We start from the raw sequence: 23679 nt of genomic DNA on the forward strand, positions 1-23679 counted from the left end.
CTTGGAGCTCTGGAATTTGTTTTGTGTTTCTGCTTCGGGAAAGGCCATGGAAAAGTACTGGGAAAACTAGCTACTAATACAATAGGCTACAGAACTACAAATATATGTGCAAAGAATATAGGGAACATATAAAAGGAAAAAAGGCAAAATCCAAATGGCATAATTTTCTCTTAGCTTTTATATCTGAGTTGATGTCATATGGTATGGAATATCCCTTTGGTCAGTTGGAGTCTGCTGGCCTGGCTGTGTCCCCTCCCAAGATCTTGCCCACCTACTGGTGAGGGGGTTAATGTTGAGAGACAACACTGCTGCTGTGCTAGTGCTGCTCAGCAGCAGCCAAAACACCAGTGTGTTCTCGACACCTTTCCAGTTCCCAATGCTGACCACAGTGCTGTGAGGGTTGCTATGGGAAAAGGCAACTGCATCCCTGCCAGACACAAGACACTCTTCTACCCATATATGTTGGTGTTGTCTGGGATTGTGTTAACTTTTTTCCCTGTGGCTAGCATGGAGCTATGGTTTGGATTTGTGCTGGAAACAGTGTTGATAATACACAGATGTTTTAGTTTTCACTGAGCAGGGCTTACACAGAGCCAAGGCCTTTTCTACTTCTCACCCCACCCTACCAGCAACTAGGCTGGGGGTAAACAAGTATTTGGTAGAAGACACAGCTGAGATAGGTGACCCCAACTGACCCAAGGGATATTCCAGACCATATGACATCATGCTTAGTAAATAAAGATGGGGGAAGAAGGAGGAAGTGGGGGTGTTTGGAGTTATGGCATTTTGTCTACCCAAGTGTCTTGATTTAAAAGACAGGTGCCTGCCCAGGAAAGCAGGAACCTCCCTTGGAATGGAAAATATGACCCCCTTCCCTCCAAATTATTGTAAAATTGAAATTATGGGACTTTCAGACAAATATATGGAAAAAGGAATAACAGTTCTTTACTAGAATATATATATAACAAGGAAAACAAACAACAACAACAGCAACAACAAATAAACACACCACCCCCTCGCCCCATCCCCGAAACCCAATAACAGCCTTCTCTTGGCCATCAAGCCTTTTCCCCTCTGACCGCAGCCGGCAGGGGCACTGTTGGTTCCCAGCCAGGCAGGGCAGGTGTGATGGTTCCCCTGCAGCTGCAGGGGGTGCTGTGGTGCGAGCTCAACTGCCTTTTCACGTGGCGACTTGGCTGGTGGGAGAGAGAGAAAAATATATATTGATACTATTTCTAAATGGTTATAATCACTAACAACATGCAGAGGCTAGTACATAAATGCTAAAGCCAATATTATCTGGTCATTTTTCACAAGATATAGGTTATACTGGAGGGTTAAGAGAGTCAAAAGGGTTGACATAGAGCCTGCAAAAGGCAAGAGGCTGAGGGCCTAAGCCCCAATATATCCTTGAGTCTTGACTGGTTTGGCTGATCTGGAGTGTTTAGCTGCTAAGTAAAGAAACACTGCCTGAGAGATGTGAGAAGCTGATTAGGTCTGCTTGACAACAGGGCTTTTAAGAACTTTGTAGCAGGGCCTTTGAAGTTCATTTATGGGTTGGTATATGGTTGGGGGTTTTTAGAAGTACACTGGTAGCAAGAGAAAATTTTAAGTTTGGGGAAACTTAGAGGCATTTAAGATTATTTTTGGGAAGTAGGGCATTGTGTAACTGATAAACATTTGTAACAGAATATCAGAACCCAACTCAACAACAAGAGTACCTTATTATTGTGTAAATGTGTTTGAGGTGTATGTGTATGTCCCTTGTTTCGTGTGACTGACAAGTATAACTGCTGGATGAATGCGATGGGTTCACTCAATAATAGCTGCTCGTAAGTAGCTTGCTTGTGTTTTGGGATGGCAAACTTAAATTAATTTTGCTTGGTTTTTCTTGCTAGACCATGATGCAAAAGGTACAAGGGTTGATCTTTGATGTTTATAGCTTGGCTTATTCACTGTTATTTCATCTTTCCCTTACGGTACTGTCCTAGGGTGATGTTATGATGCTTGTATCCCCAATCGTGTGTTCTGTTTATGCTGGATGTTATATTCTGTGCCTTCAAGACTGGTTCTGAGAGCGAAGGTGGGGAGAAGAAGAAGCATGGAGTTTTCTTATCAGAGACTACACTCACTCTCCCACATTCGGCCCTGGGACTGTGTTGTCTGGGCATGGATGGAGCAGAACAGAGCCCTCCTTTGCTTTTTAGTTAGTTTAACTAGCTGAGGCAGAGAAGTTTTCCCTGGACTGTTTTTTTTTCTTTCCCTTTTCTTGGAACCGTTCAAACCTGCTCTGGACTGGGGACTCGGGGAGCACCGAGAGCTTGCACTTTGTGGCCTACTGGGGCCTACTCTGGGCAGCAGCCTTTCCTAGTGCCAGAAGGACTGATAACAGTGACCACCCCCAGGAGAGATGTTCTGAATTTGTCATCTGTTCAGAGCAGCGAATGAGTTTTCTCATCTGGTCTTGTTCATTTTTTTGGGGCTGGGGAGTGCTTTGCCTGTTAAATAAACAGGTTTTTTTCCACTTCTCTCCAAGGAAATTTTTCACAAACTGGCTGGGGGGAGGGGCCATGTGGTTTTGCTTTTGGGAGGGGGGCCCTTTTGTAGATTTTCTCACAAATTTGCCCTAATCCAGGACAGGTATGTAGTCTCTATTGCTCCAATGGTGGCTTTTCTATCACCTATACTGGGACTAGTAAATGCTTTAGTTGGGTGTAGGTGGTAGCTTTGTTATTCCAGGTCAATGTCAATTGGGCTAGAGTTTGGCATCAAGACGATCTGATGTTAGCAGATATCTTTCAGGTGTAAGCTGAATGCTTTTGCTTAAGCTGCATCTTGGTAGTCTAAGTGCACCTTCCAGTACGCTTACCTTGTTACGACTTACCTCATCTTTGGCTAGATGGCTTATTAATTTATGCGGGGGGGGGGGGGGGGGGGGGAGTGCCTGTGAGGAGGGTGATGGCCAGTATGTACATGCCCCAGGGCTGGTTTAAAGAGGGCTCAATTGTCCCACTTTACTGCTAAATCCGCCTTCTAGGGACAGTTTCATATACCTTTGCCGTTATGTTCTAATTTAGAAAATGTAGCCCATTGCTTCCATTCCATAGGCTATACCTTGACCTGTCTCATTAGTGTGGTGGGGCTATTGCGCTCACTGTTGGGCTTTCAGGGGAGGTGGGCTGGCGATGGCAGTATGTAGGCTGTTTTGGCAAGGAATGGTCAGGTATATCGTGGATTTATTAGTACGAGGTGAGTGAGGGGCTTAGATCTGCAGTTCCATTCCCCGGACAGCTGGAGAAAGGTGAAGCTCTTGTTATATTGTTCTATAATAAAAATTTTGTGTCGTTTGTATGAGTGCAATTTTGTGTTTGAGTTGTGGACCTGGATGTGAGCCTTGGGTCTTCTATGAGTGTAAAACCTGTCATTAGAGGTGGTACTGTACAACCTCTTGCAGGAGTGCCTGGTGTCAGGAATGTCGTGGGGCAGAAATGGGAATCAGATTTCAGGCAATAAATTTCTTAATTTCTGTAGGACATGAAGAAGTAGGTAGCCCAAGGATAGGAAAAGCCTGGAAGGAAGCAGAAGCTGAGTCACGACAGGCAAAGATCATTAAAGTGGTGTGTGGAAGACTGTATTTAGTTCCCAGGATTTGGACTATATCTGAGGAGAACTGGAAGAAAACCTTCAAAGAGTGCGTAGTTAGATTCACTTGGAAGCTAAGAAAGAAAAAAGGCTACTGGGGTAGTGCGGGAGGTGCTGGGACAAACGAATAAGAATGGGACATAAAGCAAGTAAAGAGAAAGCACCCATGGATATACCTCCCCATAGCCCCCTGGGAATAAAATTGGCACAGTGGGAGCATAACCCTGACACAAAGAATAAAAATAAGATCAAAATGATACATTATTGTATGATCAAGTGGACCAAAGAAGAGATAAGATCAGACCATTTATTCTGGCCCCTACATGAGTTTTTTGAAAGGGAAGTATGCCAAGCTTTAAATACCTATATAAATAACAAGGAAGCTGTCAGCAAAGAAGAAAAGGATTATGCCACTTCCTGGGGGAAAGTAAACTCTTTGGGAGAAGTTAAAGTGTTTAAATTAAAAGAAGACAAAACATTGAGACCCCTTAGACTGTCTTCCACCCCCATATCCTCCAGCATCTAATGCACCCCCTCCACCCCCTGACAGGCCTAGTCAAAATACCTGGGGAAGAGCAGCTCAGCAGGAGGAATTAAAAAAGGAAGATCAAGCAGTGTCACTATATCCCCTCTGGGAAGTTCCATTGGGAGGGGCACAAGGGGGGATTGGGTTTGTCACTGTCCCACTCAATTCCTCCAAAGTGAGAGCATTCAAAAAGGAATTAAGAGGTCTACTAGAAGATCCTATTGGATTAGCAGAACAAGTAGATCAGGTTTTAGAGCCTAATATTTATACTTGGGATTGGATGCAATCTATACTAAACCTTTTGTTTGCATTAGAAGAAAGATGATTCAAGCTGCAGGTATGAGAATATGGGAGAGGGAACATGCAAACAGACCCCCTGGGGAGGATAAAATGCCATTATAGCACCCGATATGGGACCACAGTAACCCCTTGGGAAGGCAAAATATGGAAGAGTACAGAGCATTAATTATCAGGGGAATTAGGGAATCAGCTCTCTATAATCAGAATGCCCATAAGGCTTTTGCAGAGCAACAAAAGAAGGAGGAAACTAACTGAATGGCTGGAGAAGTTAAAAAAGAACATGAGGCAGTACTCAGGAATGGACACTGATACGGAGGCTGGAAAAACACTGTTAAAAGTGACCTTTGTCACCCATGCGTGGCCGGATATAAGGAAGAAGCTAGAAAGATTGGAGTATTGGCAAGACAGAGGGTTGAATGACCTGTTAAAGGAAGCCCAAAAGGTATATGTACAAAGGGAAGAAGAGAAAGCAAAGGCAAAAGCTAAGGTAATGGCAGCTGTGATAGCTGAAGGAAACCACAGGACTAAGATCCACTCCTTTAAAGAGGTGAGGCCCCAACTGAGCCAAAACAGAGGGGGCCAGGAGGAGTTTAAGGCGAACAGAGCTCCCTGGGGAAGGGGACCTAAGGAGGAAAAAAGGGAATTGAACACCCGGGGCCCAATTTGTCACTATTGCAAGGAAATTGGACACATAAGGCAAAGCTGCCCGCATAGAGAAAAAGATCTGAAAGTTTTTTGCAAGGCTCAAGAAATAGATGAATAGGGGGGTTAAAGGGCTCTATCTCCTGGGGTCAAAACATCAGCAGGAGCCCTTGATAACTTTAAAAGTAGGTCCCCAGGAGGAGGAACTTGAATTTTTAGTAGATACAGGGGCGGAGAGGACATGTATTTGTGAAATTCCAGAAGGGTGTGAAAAAAGCCAGAATGCCATTCAGGTAGTAGGGGCGAAAGGGGAAAGATTTAAAGCGCTGGTTATAAAACATGTGATATTTGAAGGAATGAACAAGATAGGAATGGGAGACGTTTTACTTGTACCAGGGGCAGGATACAATTTGCTGGGGAGGGATTTACAAGTACAGTTAGGCATAGGGGTGCTTCCAGAAGGGGATAAAATGGTAGTCAAACTCCTCCCATTAAAAGAGGAGGATCAAAAGCAAATTGAAGAAGTGGTGTGGGCTAAGCCTGGGAATAGGGGCAGGTTAAACATAACCCCTATAGTAATTAAAATCACCAACACAAATTGCCCGATCCAAGTACAGCAATACCTGCTCTCCTTGGGAGGGAGAAAAGGGTTACAAACAGTAATTCTAGAGTTAATTAAGGATGGAACTTTAGAACCGTGCATGTCTCCCCTCAATATCCCCAAATTATCAGTAAGAAAATCAAATGGGACATACAGGTTTGTCCAAGACCTGAGAGAAGTGAACAAACAAACTATAGATTGATAGCCAGTGGTACCTAACCCTCACATACAATGAAGTAAAATTCCTCCATCACACTCATGGTTTAGCCTGATAGATCTCAAAGATGCCTTTTGGACCTGTCCCATAGCAGAGAAAGTAGAGACATATTTGCCTTTGAATGGGAAGATCCGAATATAGGGAGAAAGCAAGAGCTTAGATGGACAAGATTACCTCAAGGATTTATGGAATCCTCTAACTTATTTGGACAGGCCTTGGAAGAAGTCCTACAACTTTTCCCTATTGTACCAGGAATAAAACTTATTCAATATGTTGATGATTTACTTCTCTCAGCAGAAGATGAGAAACAAGTCCAAGAATTCACTGTATCACTACTAAATTTCTTGGGAAACCAAGAGAGAATGAAGTAAAGTACTTAGGGCATTGTGGTGGTTTGACAGGAAATGTGTTTTTTGGGATGCTGTGTTTTGGGCCAATGGATATTCAGGCTTTAATATTGGCATTTAACCTGGCCATTGGGACATTGGACACGCCTCTGAGAACACAGGGTTAAAAGCAGAGCTCTCCCCTGGGAGGGTCCTCTTGGGTTTCCGGGGGGAAAGAGTTCGGGTCTCTCCCCCCGCCCAGCTGCTGGCTGGGCAGGGGGAGGGGAAAAGCCATGTGGCCGGGAGAGGTAGGCCTGACCCCGAGGGTGGAAGAGAGAGAGAGACACCGGGAGCCATCGGGCAGCCCCCCCTGAGAGACACAGAGAGAGAGAGAGAAAGAGAGCCGCTGCCTGGGACTGTAACCTTGAAACTTGATAAACATGGGCCTGTGCCGGCAGCACAGCTGGGAAGGAGAAGAAGGGGGGGGGTTCAGCCGGCCACTTGTAGGAGCTTTTAACCCCTTTTTGGAGAATGAGAACTTTACAGATCATTGACCTCTCCTAGAAGATAGAGTGGAAGATGAGGAAGGAAATGTGCAAGTGTGAGAGAGGTCTGGGCGAGTGAGAAATAGTGGAAGAGTAGAGAAGAATCCTAGTGGGAAGAGATGATGGAGTGGCTTTTGCTGGACTCTTTTTGTACAGCCATGGACAGAACCATGTTCCTTGTGATACAGAGACTGCATTCTAGGGGGAGGCAATGGCCACAGAACCAAGAGGGTTCAGTGTTGGTACCCCTCGGCCCCAGGGGGTGAAAAAATATGGGGGGGACAGGTGTCCCAAAGGAGAGATTGTGGGGACAGGTGTCCCAAAGGAGAGACTGTGCCTTTTTTTGGATCAGGACAGTGCATCCTTAAAAAGACAACCCTAGAAGCAGCTCTGGTCCGTGTTCAGTGGTGAGAGCACTGGACATGAAAGGAAGAGGTCACAACGGCAGATGTACTCCGGGCGGTGCCACGACTGACACAGAAGCACACGAGGCTTCAACTGTGTTTCCAGGGGAAGCCCACGGTACAAGAAGGACTCCTCTTGATGAACTGAGGATTGATTATCTGAAGGGTGGTTCTGGACTAAGAGTTGGTGATTTGGGGAATAGATGCATTGTATTGGAAATTTGGTGGGGGGAGGAGGAAATGTATTTGTGGGGTTTTCATTTTCCCTGTGTGTGTTCCTTTTATCTATAGTTGTAGAGTAGTTAATAAAGTTCTGTTTTCTTTTCTTTCCTAAGTAGGAGCCTGCTTTGCTTATTCCTGGTCACATCTCACAGCAGAAACCAGGGAGAAGGTATCTTCATGGGGGCACTTGCATTGTGCCAGTGTCAAACCATGACAGGCATATAATAAGTCAAGGGAGCCAGTGATTAAATCTTGAAAGGATCACAGGAATAACCTCACTCCCTTGTCCAAAAACTAAAAAGAAGATCAGAAAGCTTTTGGGCTTGCTAGGATTCTGCAGAATCTGGATAGAAGGGCACACCCAGTCTCTTAAATTCCTATATGAAAAGTTAGTAACAGATGAGATTACATGGAGAAAAGATGATGACCAAAGATTTGAAAGTTTAAAACAAAAATTGATTAGTGCTCCTGCTCTAAGCCTCCCTGCTTTAGACAAAATTTTCTACCTATTTGTAGATGTGGAAAATGAGATAGCCCATAGAGTCCTAGCCCAAGAGTGGGGGGGGGGGGGTCTAGGAAACCAGTGGCTTACTTGTCAGAATTGCTGGACACTGTTAGTAGGGGGTGGCCTACCTATATCCAGGCGGTAGCTGCCACTGCCTTACTAGTAAAGCAGAAAATTAACTTTTGGAGGAAGATTAAAAATGCACACTCCACATGCAGTTGGAAATATTTTGAATCAAAAAGCTGAGAAGTGGCTCACTGACTCAAGTATTGAAATATGAAGCAATTCTAATAGATAAAGATCTAGAATTAGTTACAGTAAATATCTCAATCCTGCTCAGTTTTTATATGGAGACCCAGTAGAAGAATTAGTGTATGATTGCTTATAAATCATAAACTATCAAACCAAAGTAAGGGAAGATCTAACAGACCAACCCCTCCGGGGGGGGGGGGGGGGGGGCAATTTTTTGTGGATGGGTCCTCAAGAATATCTTGGGAAGCAGATGTCAGGATATGCTATAGTGAATGAAGAACTAAGAACCCTAGAAAAGAAGTTACTTCCCAGCTGGTCAGCCCAAACGTGTGAGTTATATGCTTGTCCTGGTTTGAAAAGGAAGTGAGTTTTTTTGGGATGCTGTGGTCAAACCAATAGGTGCTCAGATTTGAATATTGGCACCTGGTGTGGCCACTAAGGACATGCATACGCCTCTGAGAACACAGGGGGTTAAAAGCAGAGAACTCCCAGGGGGAAGCTCTCTTGGGTTCTGGTTGGTGAAAGAGGTCAGAGCTGCTCTGCCCGGCTGCGGGCTGGCAGGGGAGGGGAAGCCGTGCGGCCAGGTGAGGTAGGCTGGGGCCTTGGACAGAGAAGGGAGGTGAAGGCCCCTGCAGGATAGAAGGGTGAAGGAGCACCAAGAGGCATTGGGCAGCCACCCCCGCCATGGAGAGAGAGAGAGAGCGAGCTGGTGCCTGTGCCTGTGCCACCTTGAAATTTGATAGTACAACCGGCCGAGAAGGAGAAGGGGGGGGAGGGTGGGGGGGGGGTTGCAGCGAGAAGGTGCCCGGCAGGGCACCGTGGGAGTTCTGGACAGGCAGAGCCTGAGATTTATTAACCCTTTTCTTGGATGATGGAAACCTTACAAATGCTGATCCTCCTGGAGCTGAATAAGAAGAGAGATAGAGATGAGATAAGAGGAAATGGGCCACGAGAAGTTGAGAAGAATCTTAGGTGAGAGGAGATGATGGAGTGGCCTTGGGCTGGACTTTTCTTGTATAGCCATGGACAGAACCATTTTGCCTGTGACACAGAGACTGCATTTAGGGGGAGGCAATGGCTTGGAGCCAAGAGAGTGCAGTGATGTTATGTGAAGGAGTGTGTGAACAGAGACAATGGGTGAGGAGGATGGTGGTGCCCTCCGTCTTCAGGGAAGAAGAAGATCTCTGTTCTCAAGGCCCCTCGGCACCAGGGGGTGAATTTGGGGGGGACTGGTGTCCCAAAAGTGAGAGACTGTGCTTTTTTTTGGAACTGGGCAAAGCATCCTTAAAAAGGGAACCCTAGAAACAGCTCTGATCCATGCGCAGTGGTGAGAGCACTGGGAATGGAAGGAAGATGTCATGATGGCAAATGATCTCTGGACAGTGCCATGTGTGACATGGAAACACAAGAGGTTTCAACTGTGTTTCCAGGGGAAGCCTATTGTACAAGAGGGACTCCTCTCTCCTTGATGAACTGAGAATTGATTATCTAAAGGGTGGTGATGGGCTGAGAGTTGATGATCTGAGGGGTGGATGTATTGGAAATTTGGTGGGGGGAGGAGGAATGTTTTTGGAAGGTTTTCATTCTGAGTTCTGTGTGTGTTTCTTTTTATATATAGTTGTAGGTTAATAAAGTTTTTCCTCTTTATTCCTAAGTTGGAGCCTGCTTTGCTCTATTCCTGGTCACCTCTCACAGCAGACACCAGGGAGCATATATTTTCATTGGGGTACTGGCCTTGCGCCAGCATCAAACCATGACAGTGCTTTAAAATGAGCCCTTGAAATATTAGCACTAGAAAGAGGGACTGTGTATACTGACTCCAAGTATGCCTTTGGAGTGGTGCATACTTTTGGGAAAATTTGGGAAGAAAGAGGACTGCTAAATTCAAAAGGGAAGGGACTAGTCCATGAAAGACTTCTCTCTGAGGTGTTAGAAGCGTTACAATTACCAAAGAAAATCGCTGTTGTGCATATTCCAGGCCACCAAAAGGGAATCACCTTAGAAATATGGGGAAAAAATGTAGCAGACTTGGAGGCTAAAAGTGCAGCCAAGTCCAGAGAAGAAAGCATAATGATAATTTTAACCCCCCCAGAAGGAATTCAAGAAATACCAATATATTCAGTGAAACAGAAGAGAGAAAATTACTGGAAATAGAAGCGAAAAAGAACAATAAAGGGAAGTGGGTTCTATCTGATGGAAGACAATTACTAAATAAACCACTGGCAAGGAAAATATTTGACAGTATGCATAATAAGACTCATTGGGGTACTCAGGCACTGAGTGATCAGTTCCTTAGAAATTGGAGTTGCATGGGAGTTTTTGGAATAGCCAAGTAAGTAACTGAAAAGTGTGCAATATGCCAAAAAGTAAACAGAAAAGTCATAAGGGGAACATGCCAAGCAGGGCAAGAATTAGCCTTACAACCCTTTCAGGGTATCCAAATAGATTTCACAGAACTTCCTCAAGTACAGTGGTGAAAATTTTTATTAGTAATAGTAGATAATTTAACCCATTGTGTGGATGCAGTACCAGTGGCTAAAGCTACTGCCAATGTGGTAGGCAAAACCCTTTTAGAACTAATCATTCCCCCAGTATGTGATAGTTAATAATATTGACTCAGACCAGGGAACTCATTTCACATCAAAAATATTAAAACAACTAGTTCAGGCTCTGGGTATAGAATGGGAATTACACCCTCCCTGCCATCCACAAAGTTTGGGCCGGGTTGAAAGGATAAACCAAACTCTCAAGAGAACTCTGACTAAATTAATGATTGAAACCCAGTTGTCATGGGTAAAGTGTTTACCGCTGGCCCTATTAAGAATGAGAACACAGCCCAGATCAGACTTAGGAGTCTCACCTTATGAAATGATGTTTGGTCTACCTTTTCTGATTTTGCTGAATAATATTGCCACTTATGAGGAAGGAGAGGACAGTGTGAAGAAATATGTCCTGTCTGTAGCACAAGCTTTAGAAGAACTGCTTTCCAAACTCCAGGGCAGTAATTTATTGCCCCCAGTCGGGGAACCAGAGCTACATAAAATAACAAACACCGGGTCTTTAGGCAGTCCTAAAGTTTTTATCTTAGCCTGTGACCTACAAAGAGAAAGCATTAGCTCTGTTTGCTGAGACATCTCCCAGATTTATTCTTGATCACATACAAGGCACTCAAGCTAAGTACAATGTTAGTGTAAAATTGCGGCCAACTCTGGTGTGGCAGCTCTCCCAGGTGGCAAGCAGGTTATAAAATTAAATAAATCCTCCCCAATACTCACAAGCTATTAAAAACTGAAAAGAGACTATAGTAAAGTATAAGCAGGGACCATATTTTAAGTGCAAGCAACAACTCCATACGATAAGAAAGTAGTGTGGCTGTATTCCATAAGTGAAAATAAATAAGCACTACCTGATGAGAAGGAAGAACCAAAATACAAGGAAAAGAGGTGGTGCAGATTATTTTGTGATAAGGACACCAGAAGTCAAGACCAGATTAACCGCTGTACTCATCACCAAGAAGATCATGTTCACATGCAACACCATCAGGCATGGAAGGTGGGGGTACACATTTTACTGGGCTTCTGTTACTCCTTATTAGTCATGTCACCCTTGGGAATCCAGATGATCCCTGTCACAAATGCTACAGGCCACTATACAATGGGAAAATCCAAGGTTCTTACTTTAGCTTTCATACCTTCCTCAGCCACCAATGCTATAACTCCTCTCAAGTAGACACCTGCATACAAAATGAATGAATGTATAAGGTTACCAAAATTTTAGGGTCAAAACAGCGGTCCCCACAAGGAGACAAATGGGTTTGTTTCTCCATGAGTCAAACCCGAGAATGGAAAAAGGAATGAGATTTGATACAAGATTTAATTTGAGAATGAATAATGATAAGCAAACAAAAAAATCATACAGCAACCTGCCACCCCAAAGCCAACTCCACACGGAGGTTTATATGCAAAACTCAGGCAACAACTAGAAAATGAAATAGAAATACGGAAATTAGGAAAGAGCTTGTTTGTAGATCTGGGAGAAAGGATCAGCAGAGAGCTAAATGTTACCAACTGCTGGGTTTGTGGGGGAGCTTTAATGTCCCAAGAATGGCCATGGAAGGGCAGTAGCCTAGGCCTGGTTGAACTTCTCAAGTGGAACAGAACCAACATAAAAGGGGAAAATCTATCAGAGGAATGGATATTAAGTTCAGAAATAATTGGAGGAGTGCCTCTGGTGTATGGGAAAAGAATTCTCAGACAATGTAAGGCAGGCCTCCTGTAAAAGATATAAAGTTTATAATGGAACCTTCACATGGTGGATTCCTTAAAAAACACACACAATATTGGGTCCAAGAGAAGAAAAAGAATTGTAGATATGACAAGACAATTGAACTTTTTCCTATGTAATGACCCTGGGAAAAAATCCCTATTACAGGATCCCTGAAATATCTAAAACTTGGGAAAACATGAATGACATAAATGAGTACTGGAAAGCACCGGATGGCTTGTTCTGGATACGTGGGTGTCGAGGTTTAGGGCAAATTTGGAGGAGAATTTCCAAATTAGGGCTCCTCCAGTAAGCAAACCCACACAGCCCCTCCCCCCAACCGGTTCGGGAAGGATTTCTCGGAGAGGAGTGGAAAGAACCTGTTTATTTAACAAGCACAGCACCCCCCAGCACACAAAATGAACAATACCGGATGACACCACTCTGAAAAAAGATGACAAATTCAGAAAGTCTCTCTCGGGGGTGGTCACTCTGTTCTCAGTCCCTCCGGCGCTGGGGCTGCTGCTGCAGGCCAGAAGGTGCAGGATCTTGGTGTTTCTCAGGTCCCAGTCCGGAGCAGGTTCGAAATGATCAGAAAAAGAAAAGGAGAAACCGTCCAGGGAGAAATTGGACAGTTTAGCTAAACTAGCTAAAGAGCAAAAGCAAGCAGAAGCGAAGCAAGCAAGAGCGAGAGAGCAAAAGCAGCAAAAGCCAAAGCTGCAGTCTCTGTGTCCCGCCAGGCTGATAAGAAAACCAAAACAAAACTTTCCCTCTTCAGAGCCGGTCTTAAAGGTACAGAACATAATATCCAACATTAACAGAACACATGAATGGGGATACAAGCATCATAACGTCACCCTAGGACAGTGGGAAAAGGGCTTATCCAAAACTTGGAAAAGAAGCTGCACTCTAAGAATTATACGACCAGGATTTTTCCTACTGCCAAACCAAGACAGCAATAATTTGGGAGTCCCAGTATACGATGCTTTAAAGAGAAAAAAAAGGGAACTACTTGGAGAAATTGGAGAGCACCAAAAGTGGGGCAATGAGGAGTGGCCTCCTGAACGAATAATACAGACATATGGTCCAGCTACCTGGGCACAAGATGGGAGTTGTAGATATAGAACTGTGGCCACAGCTCTCTCCACAGAGAGCAGCAGGCACAACTTTCCCAGGCATTTTCCTGGGGAAGGCTGTGAGAAGATCAGAGAAAAGAATGATAAACAATTCTTATCTTCACTTGCTGCACCTGTTGTTGTGAACATGTGGAATGTGTTATGGAGATTTGTTTACCAAAGGGTGATTTCTTAATTGGCCACTGGTGATGGTGTTTGGATTCAATTGACCAATCTGGTCTGTCTATATCAGACTGTCTGTAAAGGAGGATGAGTTTCTTAATAAGTATAGTATAATAAAGCGATTGATCAGCCTTCTGGAATCATGGAGTCAATGCTAATTATTACCACAAGGGGGACGCCATGCGATGATATCGAACCCCAATTTATATGCCAAATCGCATCATAAGACTCCAAGCAGTTGTAGAAATCATAACCAATGAAACAGCTGGGGCCATGGAATGAATAGTCAGTCAACAAAGACAAACCAGAGCTGCTGTATATCAAAATCGGTTAGCTCTGGACTATTTATTAGCAGAATAAGGGGGGGTATGCAGAAATTTAACACATCCAATTGTTGCTTACAAATTGATGATAATGTGCATTCAGTTTTGGATATAGCTAAAAACATCTGGAAAATAGCCCATGTACCCATCCAGAAATGGGAATCTGTCGCTGTCAAGGTGGTCATGACACAAGAGACCACAAGCAGTCTCAGATGGCAACTCTTTATTATTGAACATGGCTGACCTTTTATACACTTTCAAATTGTTTATGCTTCTTCTACCCTAACTATTGGCTACAATAAATCAACGTAACACTATTGGTGAAAAGTTACAGTGACTTCAACTAACTTTCTAAAAATACTTCGTCCAGCTGCAAAGTTCTCTTATCTTTCTTCAATTCCTCACTTCTCTTGGTCTCCTTGGTTACAGCCTTGGAGAGAGCTCCTTATCAGCTTCTTCTTGCTTCTCAGCTTCTTCTCGCTCCTTTAGCTAACAGGCCCGCTGTTACCCCTTCCACAGGAATCTATAATGAATAAAAGGATGGTTAGAAAACTTCTTTGGAATAACCTGGTGGAAGAATGTGGGATTTGTAGTGTTATGTGGAATAACGAGCCTGATTTTCCTTCCATGTTTAATCCCATGCCTAATCCGATTAATTCTCTATGTGGTTCAAATCATGCAAGTGATGACAATCCCCACCAATCCAGAACTGGGAACCGTAGGGGGAAAACAAAACATGATGGTGTTAAGAAGGGCAAAAGATGGCACAAGCTTAGGAAAAGCATGTAGAATCTATGAAAAGTATCAATATGCCAAGAATATAGAAGTGCAAAAGTAGTAGCTCAAGCCAAATGCAGAAAGAAAGAAAAAGGGGAGGAATTGTTAAAAAAGAGGACTGCAATATGATATTGGCTTTTGCATTTACATATTAGTTTTTGCATTGAGCATAAGTATTCAGATATAATATCATGTATGCCTTTATTTAGCTGTTTGTCAGTAGAACAAAATCTATAAGTGTAAGTATGTACTGCATAGTTTGTAGAAATACTAGTGGGGTGAATATACTATATTATAGGCCTTAGCTGAACTCTTGGTGTTAAAATACCTCTATGTAACCAAACAAATGGTATAAAGTGATCATGTTGTTCCCCTTTTCATTGACTGAATCCTCCAAGTGATAAGATAATCGTGACACAAACCAGAGCACCAGAGGACAATTAGAGAATACCATGTTAAATTTAAGGAAGACATACTAAATCCTTATCAGAGGATGTGAAACAGCAGGATGGAGACACAAGAAGAAATAAAATATATTGACCTTGTTATAGATGAGTAATGAGATGGTTGGTTCTCACAATTAAGGGGTGAACATTATATGTATGTTAAGAGAAGTTTTATAAATGTATAGTTATGTTACCACAATGTGTTCCTCCCCAGTATTGATATCACGGGATGGTCTTTGTAATCCGGGCATTTGGGAAGGTTGGCTTGTTACTATGGTAAACACCTGACCTCCAATCAGAATGTAAGAAAGTGACCTCCACCACTGGATGGCAAGGAAGGAGTTGACTGACAAGGCTCTAGGAGGGCGCTAGAGATATAAAAGGCAAAGCATCGATCTTGAAGATGAGCCACGTGGCTGGCAGCCACGGGGCAGGGGGGGCAGGGGGGGCAGGGGCGCGGGCGCGGGCGCGGGCGCTGGGCTCCCAGTGTTACAAATTATCTCCTCGAGCCAGATCTTATGAGCTCTTGGAGAAATGTATCACACCTGAGATAGCTCAGCCACCTCAGATGGCATAAAATCAGCAGGATGGCTTCTGTGCTAGTGTTGGAAACAGAAAAGTTTTAATGAAAGGCAAAATAACAAAGCTCTTTACAGAGAAAACCTGAGCCAGGGGCAAGAGGCTCTTGCTCCTGGTAAAACACTTCACAAAAGCGATTAGTTCCTTTATTCTCTTCTTTATCTAGTAAATTGCTTAGGCAGGACCTTTTGGCTTCTGTCCAGTTGGCTATCCTTAAGTTTGAGTAGACGTCCCCGAGGTCTTATGAGGTGTCTTTACTTCTGGGCTTTTTTCCTTTTTAAGGAGACAAAGGATAATTTGGTCACTCTGTCAACAGGGGGCACATTCCTCCATCCCAGCACTGTTATTTTTCCTTATGTAATCCTTTTGTTGTATTTTTTGTTAATGTTTAAGAAACCTTTAAAATTTTTTAAAGTGATTGGTCGTTTCTTACAACCTGACACACAGGATGTCATGCAGATAAGCCAGAGTGTGAAGAAGCCAAACAAAGGAGTTCCAAAAACATCAGAAAGCTCACAAGAATGTTTGATTAATGTATGACACACATGAATATGCATATACCTCAGTGATGTAACCATATAAAGATAACACTGTCTGTATATGCCCAGTGTGTTCTTTGGATGTTCGCCAGGAGCACCCCAGCACTGGACTTTTGTCTCTTTTTTTTTTAATCCCTTATTAAACTTTACAAAAATTCTTTATCCTGAACTCTCTTTTTCACACCAGTGAGGTCAGGTGTTGAAAAGGTCCCAGTTCAATGACTACTTGCGAGTGAAGGCTCACCCACGGTAAGGAGAAGCAGTGAAGGATGAAACTCCGCAGTGGCAGCGAATCCTGAGGGCAGCAACAGTCTGACACCAAAACCACCAACCTTCCCTCCTCCGATCCTAAGAACAAGAGAGCAAGAGGAGGCTGAGCCCAACCCCTGACCCCCAGAGTAGTAGTATCTCTGCACTTCCCAATAGAAAACCCTCCAGCTACCAAGTTGACTCCCCAGCTAAGACACTGCAGCAAACTGCACCCTTTCCCCCCTTGGACACATCTTTTGTCTCTTAAGTACCCGCCTATCCCATCTCTTAGGCAACAAATGGGAGAAAAATTCCCTGAAAAAAAAGAAAATAAAAGAAAAAATCCTAAGTAACCATTAGCCGTGATGGGGTCCTGCTCTCCTGGAGGTGGCTGAACACCTGCCTGCCCATGGGAACCAGGGCAACAATTCCTTGTTTTGCTGTGCTTGCACATGTGGCTTTTGTTTTCCCTATTAAACTTTCTTTATCTCAACCCATGAGTTTTGTCACTTTTACCCTTCCGATTGTCTCCCCCATCCCACTGGTGGGGAAATGAATGAGCAGCTGCACAGGGCTTGGCTGCTGGCTGGAGTAAAACCACAGAACCACAGCAAGCAAAACAAGTTATTGAGAAAGCTAACCCCCAAATAGTAATCAGTGTGCCTCTTGCTTGAAATAAGAGAGGATTCTACCTAAATGTAGGAAGTTACATCATTATGTTTATAAATTAGATATTTGCACAGCCCGTGTCCTTGAAAAGTAATTGAAAACCACTATTATTTTCTAAGAAATTAACCATTTTTTATAACATCCAAGGATGTTTCATTGCTTTCACCATTCATTCATAACCTGAGCTTCTCTTTTGTTCTGGTTGTGAACTGGTATTTTAAGATGCAGAGAGATAGCAATTATACCAATCTCGATATCGGCAATGAAATCATTGCAAGTGTGTCTGTACTATTATTAAATCTTAATGGTGCATGAAGACACATCTGCTGGGAGACGATTAGTGGGATAAATTTTATACTGGAAGCATGCTAATCTGTGCAGTTTAATCCAGTTTCCAAATTAGATCATCATGTTCTAGATGAGTAATGTGATGGTTGACTCTCACAATTAAAGAGTGAATATTAAGTATATGTTACGAGAAGTTTCGTAGATGTATAGTTATGTTTCCCCTCCCCCTTGCAATGTTATCACGGGATGGCCTTAGTAGTAGGGGCTTTTGGGAGGGTTGGCTTGTCACTATGGTAGCACCTGACCTCCAATCAAGATGTAAGAAAGTGACCTCCACCACTGGACAGTGAAGAAAGAGTCAATTGACAAGACTTTGGGAGGGGCTAGAGGTATAAAAGGCAGAACATCCATTTTGTGGATGAGCACATGGTGATAGAATCCTTTGCTCCCAGCACTGTAATTTTTCCTTATTCAGTCTTCTGTTGTATTTTTGATAAGGTTTTAAGAAACCTTTTTAATTTTTTTGAAAGTGAGTATCATTTCTCACAAATGGGGATGGACCGGGATATACACCTCGCCTCCATGGCCCTAGGAGTTTTCGAAAGAGGCACACCCTGCCACAAGTTCAGCAGGTCTATTGGACTCTCCCAGGACTACCAGTGGTTGCAGGTCGAAATACAGAGGACATCAGGACACCAAGAGACTGAATAACAAAAAAAAGGGAAGGGGAAGTGTAGAGAGCTTTTTGGATAATTAGCTAGCTGAGAAAAGCCACTTCGATGTGATACCGTTGGATAAGGATAGGAGAAACAAGCTAGGGATTATGTAACCAGTGTCCAATCACTGACAAAGGTCATAGTGACCTTCTCTGAAACGGGAAGATGGGGGAGAAAATTGCTTGCCAGAAAATGTAGATATCCTAGGTAGAGAAGCTAGAAGAATGCAAATATAGAAACAAAATAATCATTAGAGCATAGAAGTAGGTGTGGTTGATCTAAGTGTGCTTTAACCAATAATGAGCTCAGCTTTTGCAATATGTATAAGCTTCATTAACACCAATATAAATATGTGTGAGCTTTCAATAAACTTTGGGATTTGCCATTCACGCATATTGTGTGAGGCATTTCTTCCGCCGTTCACGACAGGGAAGGTGAGTACCATCCTCATAACTATTTTTGGCCAGATTCTAATTCTGTAATCCGGGTGCATAAACGTCAGCTTCAGAAAAGTAATACACGGACCTGTCCTGGTCTGATGAATCTTCAGGATAGTGGACGGTCAGAAAAAAATGGCAGGACATGTGGGGGGAGGAAAGCGGTGACCCTGTGGAAAGCAGGGACCCGTGCCCATGGGACGCGTGAAGGACTTGCGGGGACTCAGGAGCATTGGGGGATGCCGTGTTGAGAGTCCCCAGGTTTGCAGTGGGGGTCGCCCATTGGTGGAGACTGCGCTTGTGTCAGGGCAAGGAGTCGCAGTAATTCTCCCAGCCCGCCAGCACAAGGGGAGCCAATGGGCTGCACCATGTGGTGTGTCAGCTCACGCTGCGCTAAGAGCAGGGGTGGGCTTCTGGTGCGCTGTCAGCGCTATAATTTCCAGACCCTGCTGAGCCAAGCCGAGGCAAGCTGGTGGCAGGGCTGCCACAAGCCAAACTGGGCCAGGGGCAGGGCTGCCATGTGCTGAGCCTGGCCAAAAGTGAGGCGGGGCTGTCACTTGCTGGGCAGGGAGCGGGGCAGACTTCAGGTCATACCAGGTCCCCTGTAATACCTGCCAGCATAAGGCTGTGGGACTAGATCATAAGCAAGGTTTTTTTACTTTTCGGAAGAAAGGTGAAGTTTTTTCCTTTCTTTCTCTTTCCTCCTCACCTTGCTCTCTTTTTTTTTTTTTTCTTCCCTCCTTTCCTTTTCCCTTCTTAAGAAGGCGGGCCTTGTTGGGAGGGCCTGTGGTTATCTGTTGAGATGGGATTGGGAACAAGTAAGGAATCCCCCGAGGAGGAAGGAGGAAGTGAGGAGCTACCAATAGGTATACCAACAGATAGCCCACTGAGAAGGAAACTAGCCTGGTGGAAATATGACCCCAATACCAGAGATAAAGATGAGCTCAAAATGATACAGTACTGCATGGAAGAATTAACTAAAAGGGAAATTAGGAGCGATCATGTACACTGGCCGAGATATAGATCAGATGAAGGATGGATATGCTGGGCATTAAACATCTATGTAAGAGCTAAGAAACCATTCAATCAGGAAGCAAGTAACCATGCTGCCTGCTGGGAAGGGGAGACTTCACCCTTGAAGGTGAGCGTGTTGAAAGTATCAGAAAATAAAGAATAGGACCCGTTAGAACACTTGCCCCCTCCACCTACATTAGCCCCAACCACACCTCCCTTGCCCCTTGATGGGCCTAGCCAAAACACTAGAAACAGAGTGGCACAACAAGAGGAAAGCAGATCAGGGGATGGGAGCCAAGCAGTGGGATAATATCCTATGAGAGAAGTACCACTGGGTAGGGTGAAGAGAGGAATTGTATTCATAACCATACCACTCAATTCCTCTGACGTGAGAATGTTCAAGAAAGAATTGAAAGGATTACTAGAGGACCCCACTGGATTAGCAGAACAGTTAGACCATCTTCTAGAGCCCAATATTTTTACATGAGAAGAGATGCAATCAGTAATGAACATGTTATTTACACCAGAAGAAAGGCAGATGATCTGGTGTTGTAGTATTGTTTTTATACTTTGTAATACTTTGTAATAGTTTTACTTTTGTATCCCTGTATTTTTCCCAAATGGTTTACCCCAGATTGTACCCCCCTCCCTTTACCTGTGTAATCCCTTTCCTTTGCTGAGATCATCCCCAAATCCCCACCCTGGCTCTCTGTCAATCACTCAGCATCCCATCCCCTCCATCTAGAAGCTTCGGTCCAGGACATCAAGTGGTTAGCTAGAGGCTAGGGGTCAATCCCCAAGTGTTACCCCATACGCTGTCCTAAATGTCCATTCCCCAGTATCCATCCCTTAGGGTCACTTATTGGTTAGTAAAATGTTATCTACTTTTGGTTTCCACCTCCATTTAAATGTAACCTTGGCACCTCTCCCGGGGCTCTCAGCAGGAGGCCCCCTGAGGTCTAGGGGCTCCTCCGGGACTCCTAGAATAAAACCTTGGATTAACCCCTGCTAAGAGTCGGCCCATTTATCTTCTACTGATGTCTCTACCGTCCCTTCTGCTGCAAAGGCGACTAGCCTAGCTGCCTTCAGTACCCTCGGGGCACGAGAGAGTGTCTCCCCGCTGTTGGCTGTGTCGGGGTTGCCCCCTCACTGTCTGCTGACTCGGGGCTGGCCGGGGTTCCTGAGAGGCTCCCAGAGAGACAGAGACAATCTGGGCAGCTGAGATATGGATATGGGAAAGGGAGCATATGCAGGGACTTCCTGGGGACCTGAAAATGCCCACAGTGCACCCTAATTGGGACCACAACAGCACCGGGGGAAAGCAAGACATGGAGGAGTATAGAATATTAACTATAAGAGGTATCAAAGAAGCAGCTCCACGAAATCAAAATGCTTGTAAAGCTTTTGATGAGCAGCAAAAGAAGGAAGAAACTCCAACAGAGTGGTTAGAAAGATTGACAGAAAATATGAGGCAATATTCAGAGTTTGACCCTGATACAGTGGCCGGACAGATCTTGCTAAAGATAAATTTCATCACTCACGCTTGGCCAGATATATGGAGAAAGATAGAAAAGTTAGATGGTTGGCAAGAAAGGAGATTAGAAGATCTTTTAAGAGAGGCACAGAAGGTGTATATAAAGAGGGACAAAGAGAAGGCCAAGGCAAAAGCCAAGGTAATAGTAACTGCCATTAGAGAAAGAAACCAGCATATAAAGAACACCCTATGTAAGGGAAGGGGACCCTTAATGAGAGAAGATAGATGGAGGGGGGATGCAGCTCCTTGGGACTGGAAACAAAAAGGAGAATTTGAGAAACAAGGGAACCTAGGACCAGTTTGCTTTTACTGTAAAGAGAATGGGCATATGAGAAAAAATTGCTCCCAAAAGGAAAAGGACCTGAGAGTCTATGAGAGTGAGCAAAAAGGAAAAGCAGAAGACTAGGGGTGTCAGGGGCTCTACCTCCTGGGGACAGAATACCATCAGGAGCCCTTGATAACTTTAAAAATAGGTCCCCAGGAGGAAGAGTTTGAATTCTTAGTAGACATGGGGGCTGAAAGATCTTGTGTTTGTAAAATTCCAAAGGGGTGCAAAAAGGGTCAAGATACTGTGCAAGTAGTAGGTACAAAAGTGGAAGGGTTCAAAGTCTCAGTTACAAAGGAGGTAAAGTTTGAAGGGACAAATAAAATAAGAATTGAGGATGTTTTATTAGTTCCAGAAGCAGGGTGAAATTTATTCTGATGGGATTTACAGGTGCAGTTAGACATTGGAGTGCTCCCAGAGGACGGAAAAATGGTAGTTAAGCTTCTCCAATAAAGGGAAGAAGATGAGGAAGAAATTAATAAAATAGTATGGGCAAAACCAAAAAAACAAGGTAAATTAAACATGAAACCTATAGTAATAAAGATAGTTAATGAAAACCATCCAGTTCGTGTATGACAATTCCCACTCTCCCTGGAAGGGAGATGAGGACTGCAGCCAGTGATTCAAGACCTACTTGAAGAAGGAACCTTAGAACCATGTATGTCTGCCCCATAATACACCCATATTACCAGTAAAGAAGTCAGGTGGGATTTACAGTCTTATCCAAGACTTGAGAGAAGTGAATAAACGAACAGTGAATCGATTCCCAGTAGTGCCTAACCACCATACACTATTGAGTAATATTCCCCCATCACACTAGTGATTTAGTGTGATAGACCTAAAAGATGCTTTTTGGGCTTGCTCACTAGCAGTGGAAAGTAGAGATATATTTGCCTTTGAATAGGAAGACCCTGACTGAGGGAGGAAGCAACAGCTTTGGTAGACTAGGTTACCCCAAGGGTTTTCCGAATCCCTAAACCTATTAGGTCAAGCACTAGGAGACGTGCTACAACTGTTCTCCATCAAACCTGAGATAAAACTTATCCAATATGTAGATGATGTGCTTCTCTCAGGACGGGAAGAAAAAGAAGTTCAGGAATCCACCATAGCATTGTTAAATTTTCTGGGGGACCAAGGACTTCGGGTAGCAAAAGAGAAACTTGAATTTGTAGAGAGGGAAGTAAAATACCTAGGACGTGATTTGTCAAGGGAGCTGGCAACTGAACCCTGAGAGAGTTATGGGGATAGTCTCACTTCCATGGCCAAAAACTAAGAAGGAGGTTAGAAAGTTTTTAGGATTTTTGAGGTATTGTAGGCTATAGATTGAAGGATACATGCAGGCCGACAGGTTCTTGTATGAAAAGTTGGTAGAAGAAGAGATGAGGTGGGAAAAAGAAGATGAGCAAAAGTTTGAAGTTTTAAAGCAAAAATTAGTCAATGCACCGGCACTGAGTCTTCCTGACTTTGACAAACCTTTCTATGTTTGTAGATATAAAAAAAGGGGTAGCACATATAGAGTATTAGACCAGGACTGAAGAGGATCCAAGAAACCAGTGGCCTACCTATCAAAACTGCTAGACCCTGTCAGCAGGGGTATCCAACCTGCATTCAGGTGGTGGCAGCAACCACCTTACACATAGAAGAAAGCAAAAAATTAACCTTTTGGGGAAAACTGAAAATACATATCCCACACTCAGTTAGAAGTATCCTAAGCCAAAAGGCTGAGAAATGGCTTACCGATTCCCGAGTGTTAACATATGAAGCCATCTTAATAGATAATGATTTAGAGCTAATCCTAAGCAACCAACTCAACCCTGCCCAGTTTTTGTATGGAGAACCGGGTGAGGAACTAGTACATAATTGCCAAGAGGTTATAAGCCATCAAACTAATGTAAGATAGCGCCTAACAGATCAACCACTCCAAGGTGGGAAACAAATGTACATTGATGGATCCTCAAGGGTAATCCAGGGGCACGGAGTGTCTGAGTACGCTATAGTAGATGAAGAGTTAGTGGCCATAGAAAAGGGAAAGTTACCTTT

General features: G+C 43.8%; 1 long non-coding RNA gene across 1 annotated transcript; it reads right to left on the reverse strand.

Annotated features, from left to right (window-relative positions):
- Positions 1–975: 975 nt before the first annotated feature.
- On the reverse strand, positions 976–13079 carry LOC139586156 (uncharacterized). Its single transcript, XR_011677477.1, has 3 exons — positions 12876–13079; positions 11874–11915; positions 976–1196 (listed from the first exon to the last, which is right to left on the reverse strand). It is a non-coding gene; the product is annotated as an uncharacterized lncRNA (long non-coding RNA).
- Positions 13080–23679: the final 10600 nt, after the last annotated feature.

Source organism: Agelaius tricolor, unplaced genomic scaffold (genome assembly GCF_023055355.1).
Source record: "Agelaius tricolor isolate 1412-34295 unplaced genomic scaffold, bAgeTri1.0.p SCAF_105, whole genome shotgun sequence".
In the NCBI taxonomy this organism is placed as follows: Eukaryota; Metazoa; Chordata; class Aves; order Passeriformes; family Icteridae; genus Agelaius; species Agelaius tricolor.